The sequence below is a fragment of the Montipora foliosa genome, chromosome 11 (assembly GCF_036669935.1).
Source record: "Montipora foliosa isolate CH-2021 chromosome 11, ASM3666993v2, whole genome shotgun sequence".
NCBI classification, from domain to species: Eukaryota; Metazoa; Cnidaria; class Anthozoa; order Scleractinia; family Acroporidae; genus Montipora; species Montipora foliosa.
The window spans coordinates 52,582,799-52,592,798 of NC_090879.1; the positions used below are offsets into that span (position 1 = coordinate 52,582,799).

The following is a 10,000-nucleotide window of genomic DNA, read 5'->3' on the forward strand; positions in this document are numbered from 1 at the left end:
AGTTATACAACGTATTTGCACCAATCTTTTCAGATAACATGTCTGGGTTCCTGCGCGGGCATTCTTGCTGCTCTGCCCTACTGGCGCCAGGCTCTCGACAATGAAAAGGCTGTGGCAGTGGTCGCTATTGACCTATCCAAAGCATTTGACTCGATCTGCAGTAATTTTAGTGTTAGAAGCAAAACTCAAAGCTTCCGGTGTTCAGGATTCTGCTGTTAATCTGATTCGGTCATATCTTTCATGCTGCTTTCAACGAGTAAATTGCAATGGGAAGGTGTCAGACTGGCTACCTATTCGCTGTGGAGTGCCGCAAGAGGGCCTTCTAGGTCCGCTTCTTTTTTAATATCTTTGTGAATGACATCAATTACTTCAGTAGATGGATCTTCCTCCCTGCGTTTGTTTGCTGATGACACGACTCAATGTGCAGCACATGAGGGCCCCTCTATACTTGAATCCACACTGCAAATCCACACTAAAACCCAGGCAATGATAATGGGAAAATCTCAGAACCCATACAAACCTTTTTGTCGGAGACATGACCATCGAAATTGAACGAACTCTCAAGATCATAGGCGTTACTTTGGATCGGGATTTGTTATGTAAGTCCCTGTTGCAAATATGCTCAAAAAAGCGTGTGCTAAGATAGCCGCTCTACGGAGGATTCAGCGCCTAGTTCCTTGAAACGTTATGATTTCTCTTTATAAATCCTACGTATTACCGCATTCAGAATACTGAATCTAGGTTGCTCGGCTACCTAGGACTTTTGTCTAGCGATGGCTGGAATGGACACGTTAGAGGAAAGACGTATTTTACAATCGCTCATTCTATTTTTTAAGTGTTTTAAATAGACCATATTCGTATTCTCAGTATTGGACTGGAACTAGCTTGCAATGGAGGCTAATGCGGGGGAATATATTAAAGAACCTTACTCACCCACTTTACATTGCGCGCCCACATTAATTCAGTCGCCATTTTCAGGGTCTCTGAAACTCTGAATTCTATGACTTTGTAAAGGAATCTGTTTCCATCGGACATCAAATAGGCTATATAATTCTATTTTCCACTGGGGAATAAGCTATTTTTATTATAACTTGAGTTTCTAATACTATTTATGTATGACTTGCTCTTCTAAACATGTTATCGAGTGGAAACGGAATCATTGTTGAACCATCTGCTCTTGGAATGTTAGCGAAGAGTACGGAAATTGGGAATTCCTCGATTAAGGGCTGGAACGATCAGAATTAATGTATTATCATTTCTGGAATACGAAGAAATAACTTCTTGGACTACGTTGTAAGGAATTACGAACAGCAAATACACCGTCGGATCGATAATTCAGTTCAGATATTGTTGTGTGTGCATGTCTTCCGCTCAGGCTGCCGGCACTGAACAAAAAGAGGCAAGGCAAGTCAAACATTGAATACTGATCTGCAGACGTAGCTCCACGCTTCAAAAGAAAAGCGCTCGAAATGAAGGTATTCTGCTGTTTTTCTGATCAAAATCCATTCACTTTCACAGAATAATTCTCCTCGAGGATCTTCGAAGTGTTTTTCACATTTCCCTGACAAAATTGTTCCAAATTTTCTCTCAAGTGCAAAAATAACTCAACGACACTTGCCCATATATTATGGAAGTAAAAAGTTAAAATGTCTCCTTACGAGCTAGTGGCCCAACACGCCGGAGCCTATCCCAGGTTTCCGTAGCATGAAGCGACTAAGAGTATTTCTACTCCCCCCACCCCCTCCCGGGATGGGATGCTAATCCATCGCAGGGCTACCCGCAGCATTAAATTCGCTGGTACCCATTTATACACCTGGGTGGAGAGAGGCACCGTGAGAGTAAAGCGTCTTGCCCAAGAACTCAACACAATGGCCCCGGCAAGGACCCGAACCCGGACCACTCGATCCGAAGTTAGGTTAGGGTTAGGGAGGCCACCGCGCCTCCCACATATATGAAAGTAGACGCTCCAAACTCCCGGATATTAACAACAACAACAAAGGTGTGCAATGTAAAGTGGTTGAGTAAGGTTCTTTAAAAACGATTTGTATTTGAAAAGATTTCCCCGCATTAGCCTCCATTGCAAGCTAGTTCCAGTACAATACTGAGAATACGAATATGCATATATGGTCCATTGGATGACCCGGTTGTCGAGTGTTTTTAGCACGAGCCAGTGGAAGATTTTGCAAACACTTCCAACGTCTTCGCCATTAAGTAAATTATCTTGTCTTATCAGATCCTTACGGTGTCTCTTAAGTCCAAGTACCAATGATAGACCGCATTATCGGAGTTTGTGCTGCACTTACAACTTTTGTGGTCACATTAGGGCCGTTTATACCAGAGAAAATAAGCCACGGTTTACACAGGCTAGGGCTTACATAAGACGCGAACTGGGCCATTTATACGAGTGCGGCTTACATAAGACACGAAATGCTCGTATAAATGGTTCGCGGCTAAGTTCGAGGCCAAATGGTCCAACGTAATTTATTTTAAAGCCTCGTTTTGGGGTAATTGACTGTGAGACAAGATATAAAATGGCTCGAATAAGCAAACCAGCGAAGAAAGATTACTAAACTAAAGTTTTACATGTAATCCAGTATCGATCAAGTGAAGTCGAAAGCGAACACTTGCGGTGTGCTGCAAAACTTACACTGGCTGAAGTGACGCAATTATCAAGTTGCTTAACAATTTCAATACCACTACAAATAGTGAGAAGCTCTTCCTGGGCACTCCACATTCGCTTTTTGCTGAATCTTTTTCTTTAGTAATACGTGATTCGTTGCTCGCGCTCGCCATTTTTTTCAGGGGAATTGGACGGGAGCGAAAAGGAAGTCTGGGCTATAATAACAAAACAAGTGCATGTGCAGGAGCCGTTCACCGCATGAGCAAGCCGCGGACAACACTTGAGTACATTTACATGACCACTTCCACGTCCAAGGTAAGCCGCGGCCAAGATAAGCATAACCCAAAACCCCAAGGCCAGGATAAGCGGCGGTTTGAGCTGGCTGCGGATGGAGTAAGCCATGAACTTCAATTTTGTACCATTTAAACGGGGTGTTTGCGACTTACGTAAGCCGTGGCCAGTGCAAGCTGCGGCTTATTTTATCTCGTATAAACAGCCCTATTGTACCATTTGACTAGATTTTTTTGTTATTCGTTCATCATTCAGTAGAGGGTCCCCAATAGGGTTCTTCAATCCCGCCATCCCGACCAGAATTTTCCCTTCATCCCGAAATCCCGAACGTTTTTTATCGGTCAATCCCGATCCCAGTCATGACGCCACAGCATGAAGTCCAAACCTCGTTATCAATTACAACAACAGTTCCACCAACCTTCATGATCCAATTGACCTTAATTGTAGCGTTCGCTTTGAAACCGAAATGATGCTTGACTGTCCATTATTACTAGTAATTGAATCTGTTCATATTGGCCACTTTGCTAAACTCGATTGTAAGTTAATTTAGCAGTGTACCGGGTGATAGGCCTATACGACTCCCTAGCGCGTGTTTTAGCCTTCCAGTTTTGTAATTTGGCTCTCACAAGTATATATTTGATTGACCGCCTTCATTTTTTAATATATGAAGGGCGGGTTTTTAGATTTCTTTGAGCCAATGGTTGTTGCTCTTTTAAATGCCAGTCTTTCATGAGGACTTGTTTCAAGTTCGTCACTGCTGGGTTGTTCTGTGTAACGAAAGAACAAGATTCTTGGGATGACCTCTTTTACGTGACGTGATTTAAAGTTTTGGATGAGCTTTTCAAATATTTTTTTAAAAGAGTTTGTTCTGAGAAGTCAGAGTTTCGCCTTTGACGAAGCCTTTTTTGACTCCTGGTGGGTGGCACGAGGAGAAGTGCCAGCGTTGAAATGTTTCAGTAGGTTTGAAGTGCGTGCGCACATGAAGGGCTGAATTGCTCTTGAACCTTTCGCCTTTGTAAATGCCAGTGTTTGTATCCAGAAATGTCGTTTCTGTATCTGAAATCTCATCCGTAAAGTTAATTGTGGGGTGGTGTTTGCTTGTTCAATGAAGTGCATTATCTCCTCTCTGTTTGTCTTTCTTTTGTCTTTTCTTCTTTCATTTGTACTTCTTTCTTATTTCCGCTCTTTCCCTTCGCATAAAAATGAGCCACGCAACCAATAATATCATGTACTCAAGTGAAGCTATGACCTTCGCAGTTGTGAACGTAATTTTTGCAATTGCGTAAAGAAGCCTGAAAAATTCAGGACTCCAACTGGGTTTGAACCCGTGACCTTGCGATACCGTGCGACGACCTAACCAACTGAGCTATGAAGCCACTGATGTTTGGGAGGTGGTCATTTGTGGGTTCTAATGTTCCCGTGAGGAATGAATCAACGATGAAATGATATATGGAATGGATCATATATGAGTCAGGAGTAGGGGAGATCTAGGGTAATTCTGGTTCAAGACTGCCGTTTACAACCTTAATAACAGTTGTCAATTGTCTTTTTAAAACTCTTATTAAAATAAATTACTTGTTATGTTAATGACTTGGGACCCACAGTCTTAGCTAAACTTATGTACTTACCAGTTTTTGTACATATTATTGTGTAATTGTAAAATTAAACTCCCTTGTGAAGTGTGGTTAGCCACACAAAATGGTCTCAACAGGAGAATAAACAAGTGTTACAACTACGACTCACCGAGTGCTCTACACTAGTTTTAGTTCTTTAAGAAAAATGCGTGAAGACCCTCAATCTGGAATACCTACGCTTGTTTTTCTTTTTTTTTTTACACTGGAAATTATTTTTTTTATAAATTGTCGTTTTAAAAATTTGTCAGGTGTCGTGGAACCCTGTAGTAAGAAGACGTTCTGATGTTAAAAGATCAATTTGGGATGCCAACTTATACCAATCACCTGTAACACCTGACACCTGGGTATTGCCTGAGACTGCAATAACTTAATTTGCTTTAAATTGTTTTATTAACAGTTTTAAAATGTGTTAGGTAACAAAGAACACACTTAGCAACGAGTGCACTTCACATGGAAACTTTAGTGTCATGGTCACCTAAATGGTTTATTTTACAAAACTGACCAGACTTCAATGTAAAATAATACACCTGCTACGAGGGAAAAAGTTTCAGCGAGACCAGCTTTACATCCTATGCAATGCACCGACAAAATTGGCAACGGAAGATCGTTCATTTTCTGACTGGGTTGAACCTCTCCAGTATCAGCATATTTCTCGGATATTTTGCTTTCTTGAACATTTACTAGAAAACCCGAAACCAAATAATTGTAGACCTCCAAGAATTTACATGCTTAGAATTGTTCTTTGGTGTAAGAACTGGTGTCAAGCACGAGGTAACTAAGTAGATGCATTGCCTCGATCGGCGGCAAGTATTTCGGATCGAGCCTCGCGTCTAATACCGTTCCAGGATCGAGTCAAACCACTGATTTTTTCTCCAAATGTAACTGTTTCACGTGAGGTTCTAAACTTTTATAATACTCCGATAATTCTGGAACATATTTTTCGAGTTTCCAAGGGTTTTGGTCGACAGTACTGTCGGCCACGGATTGTGAGCTTTAACGTACTAGTCAATTGAAACCACGGCCCCCCGACCCCCAAGACGTAGCAGGGGGAGTAACGGGGACATGGCCATGAAATTAGGCTTTTGTAACTCTGCATTTCTCCAGGGGTAAGGGGCAAGTCACAATTGTTAAAATTAGCGGGGATTTTTCTCTGGGCTTGTAATGCTAGCCTTGACAAAGTGGGACTTGGTTTGAGTATCGAAAAACGTTACATGTACAGCTTCAACTTGACAGAAGCAACAGCCAATGCGGTCATTGTCGGCCACTTTCGGTCTGCCGTCGTGGTCGGTTAAAGTAGTCACAATTGCAGTAATTTGCACCTTTTGCTAAATATTCGTCATAAAACATCTTTATTAGGGCGGAAAATTTTTAGGACATTGTTTTGGTCTGAACATTTGTTCTTCCGAAAAATTTCGTCATTAAAGTAATCAGCCGATTCCTTTTCGCCTTTCTGAAGGTTCTAACATAGCGTCCTGTGTGGAGCGAACAACGAGTACTCCAAAATATTTTAAAGTTGAAAAGATTTAAATTCCTCAACAATAGTCTTTGTGTCAAGAAACATTAGAAAAAGGTTGTTCAATCTAACCTTGTAACATTTGTCTGCGTTTCCTCCCGGCCATGAAAGAAGATATGACGTCCGTAAATTCGAATGATGAATCTCCTCATGTTGCTTCTCATTTCGCGGCAATTTGCCGTGATGGTTTTAGAAGGGTTTGTATGGAATATCGTAAAAATTCGTTTATGGTCGTTGTAACCTGAATCTGTTCTTTATATTTCATGAAAATAATCTCAGTATAAATGTCTTTTAAAGACACTATCACTATGGAAATCCGTCTCTTTTTAGCGGCGCTACAGCGGTTCAAAGTGGGCCAAAATCCCGTACATTTACTGTAAATTTAGATGCGTTTGCCCCCCAACCAAGATGGCGCCAAAAACCGTGGAAAGGTCTATTGGAACGATATGACAACCTTGTGGCAGGTATCGCGTAGGCTCGATTCGGGAAATGAGCCAGCGCTTACTCCCGAAACCACTGGTGGACGCGTGTGGTGAGCAATTGTTTAAGTGATCTCCGCCAATCAGAGACTCACCTGCCCAAATGGAGCAAGCATAAATTATATTTTTAGAGGAAATGTCCAAATTGTGGCTGCCAAGGTATTCTTTAATTTGACCCTGCCTGTGTTCGAGCTTTACGGTGCTTTCAACGTGGGAAACATTTAAAATGTATTCGAAAAGCCGTGAATTGTAAATAAGTAAGGAGGTATGATGAGAAATGAGCGGGAAAATGGGCCACGTGGTTACATATTAATACCAAATTAGGTAAATAACCAATTCTGTACTAAATAGCCATATTTTTTCTAATGCAGTATCTGTGAAATGAGCGATTTGTAAATTACCAGTTTTCCATTTTGGTTACTTGCTAAATAACCAGATTGATATTTTGGTTATTTATTAAATAACCAGATTAATTAAGTTTTTGGTCATTTAATAAATCGTCAATTTTAGTTATTTGTAAATAACCAGTTTTTAAGTTTGGTTATTTAGGAAATAACCATATTCATTTCTTTGGTTATTTGTTAAATAACCAATGACGGATTTTGGTTGTTTACTTACTTTTAACCACGTTTGTTTTGGTTATATACATATAACCACTTTAAATAATAAAAATACATTTGGCGCCCTATAGCACTTAACATAAGCATAAGCCAGCATCATAATAATTCTCGGAAACAAGCTTGTGTTCTATTCTAACCTCGTTATTATTCCAAGAATTAATGTATATTAAGACGCCAATCTTTGACTACAGCGTTTTCCTCCACGAAGACTGGACTAGTCCTTAATATCGTAAATTGCAATTGAAAAGCAATCGCGGAGGATAGAGAGATGATCAACTGTCATCTGTTAAGAGGGTTTCTTCTGCAGTTACAGGAGCAGAGATTACGTAAAACAAAATAAACAAAAGACAGAAAACAAAACAACTCCAAATAAAGACTTACCTCAAGTGACCCTAAAATACAATGCTTTCCTGTACCTGCAGAAAGACCCATTAAGAGAAAGTCCATCAGTAGGTATTCTACTAGCCGGAGATTTTAACCAGCTTGAACTCAAGGGTTTATGGGGGAAATTTCAACCTACGCAAACTTGTTCTTGCACCGATTCGCGGCAAAAATTCGCTTGATCGGATTCTTCCAATATGCCTAGCTTATACAATCCTGCAATTCAAGGCTTCCTCCACTTGGCAAATCAGATCACCAATGGCCTTCTAGCAAACCCTCAGAAACAAGAAAAGATTAAAGCCATCATAGGAAAAGTAAGAACAATGCATCCAGCAAACATCCCTGCGTTGACGATTTGCCTCAACAAACATAGGTGTTAAATGCCCAAGGCGTGAATGAAAAGGTGGAAATATTTACTCAAAACTGACAACTATTCTCGACGAAACATTGCCTATGAAAACAACACAAATCCATCCTAGAGACAAGTCTCTGTGGCTTACTCCACATATCAAAGAAATCATTAAGCAAAGACAACGTGCCTATAGCAAGGGAGGCATAGACAACCACAACACAAAGCCGCATAATGGATATCCAAGGCTAAGCTGAATTACTACCAATCAAAATCAAATCCAACACGAACAAAAAACCCAGCAAATTGGTTTAAGTCAATCTATAGCCTCTGCAGAGCAAATGAATCTGGTCGAAATACTAGCGATTTATCATCTGAACACTTAACATTCTACTGCACATAAACTTCAATACATCTTCACTAAACCATGGAAGGATCATTTTGGTTGATCCTGATGGACTACCAGACGCTGCCCCAAAGTTACCAAGCATTGGACAGGTTAAGAAGTTTCTCTCAACCCTCGTAAAACAACTGGTGTTGATAATATAAGTACATGGACTATAAAACGCTATGCTGAAGAGCTAGCAGTTATTATTCACGATATTATTTGTGCAAGCATGAATGCAAATATCCCAGTTTGTATAAACATGCACTAGTCAGTCCAGTACAGAAACCATTGCAACGGATTTCAGACAAATATATGTGCTACCTGTCCTTCCTTGGTAGGTCCAAAAATGTTCCTAAACAAAGATGCCTTCAAAGTCAAGTAAAATCAACATACCTTTTCATACATGGTCGGTCAACCTTATTAGCTCTTATTTATCACGCAAACTATTAAGGGACAACAGGGGGTAGAAAAGCAATCTATTCCTTATTTATTTATTTCAGCAAAGCCTTCGACATGACATGGTCGATCATTTCATCCTGTCCAAACTCAGAAAAAAAAGGCAAACATCTGTGGCTCTGGATCCAATGCTTCCTGGAAAATAGAGCCCAACAAGTGTACTATCCAACATCTAAAGCATGTCTGGCAGGAGTTCCACAAGGCTCTGTAGTATTACCGCTATTATTTAACATCGTCTTTATTGACGACTTCGTTGATTTCATACCAGAGGAACTTCGTGAACGAGGAATGATGTGTAAATATGCAGATGATCGTACTGTGTTTGAATGTCTGCAGAGCTGGTCTGTAGAAAACAACATGATGTTGAATCCAACAAAGACAAAGAATATGTCGATCTCTTTCCAGAATTCGTCAACTCAGGCCGACGCTCTGCATATCAAAGATGCGTATCTGGAAAAAGTACCTTAATTTAAATTACTTGGAGTATGGCAGCAAAATAATCTGGGTTGGAAATACCACATTGAACAAACTGTCAAAAAGGCAAACAAAAGAATTCACTATCTACGAGAAACCAGAAAAGAAGAAATGCTATTGGAAGTCGGTTCGACAATTTACTGAACTAAAATTCGTACTCTTTTGGAATATGCGTCACCGGTTTGGGGCGGACTGCCCCAGTACCTTGCAGATGACCTCCAAAGTGTACAAAATAGGATTCTGGACATCATCGGTGCCGCTAGATCAACCCTACCATCATTAGATGAAAGACGATCACAGTACACAAAACGAGAACTTGAAAGAACATATAGCACTGCTGAACACCCTAATCAAGTATTTATTAGTACACATGCATGTAAATAGGAACTATAGCCTCAGAGCAAATCAACAAATTAACGTAAAAATACCAACATCAGGCACTAAAATGTATGAACTCGTTTATACCAAGAACAACAAGACTAATTCTAAGATAATTTAAACCTATTAAATGTACATTCGTAATCTTACTTCACGCGTTTTATGATATGTGCTTATTTTACATGTAAATCCACTGTATGTAGTTATTCTTCTTCTTCTTCTTATTATTATTATTATTATTATTATTATTATGAGCAGTTGATAAACGTATGGATGCTAAAATAGCACAACATAGGGCGCTCAGCGTAACCTATGCGGGAACTATTAAAAAAAACCTAATCAGTTAAATAATAGAGCGAGTTTCAATCGAGTGTCGTAAAACCAAAACCAAAGGACGGAGAGAGTCCAGTAAACCAA

General features: G+C 40.0%; 1 protein-coding gene across 4 annotated transcripts in view; it reads right to left on the reverse strand.

The window, feature by feature from the left end:
- LOC137975736 (inactive peptidyl-prolyl cis-trans isomerase FKBP6-like) overlaps positions 1-8,675 on the reverse strand; it is a 45,598-nt gene extending 36,923 nt beyond the window's left edge. For 2 of the 4 annotated variants that reach the window (XM_068822912.1, XM_068822913.1), the window contains exons 1-2: positions 8,597-8,675; positions 7,539-7,573 (exon numbers count right to left, since the gene is read on the reverse strand). The gene's annotated coding sequence lies outside the window, so the exon portion shown is untranslated. Of the gene's footprint in view, positions 1-7,538; positions 7,574-7,677; positions 7,695-8,596 lie in introns of those variants that run through there. The other 2 variants (XM_068822914.1, XM_068822915.1) reach the window with 2 other exon arrangements.
- Between the last annotated feature and the right edge of the window lie 1,325 nt (positions 8,676-10,000).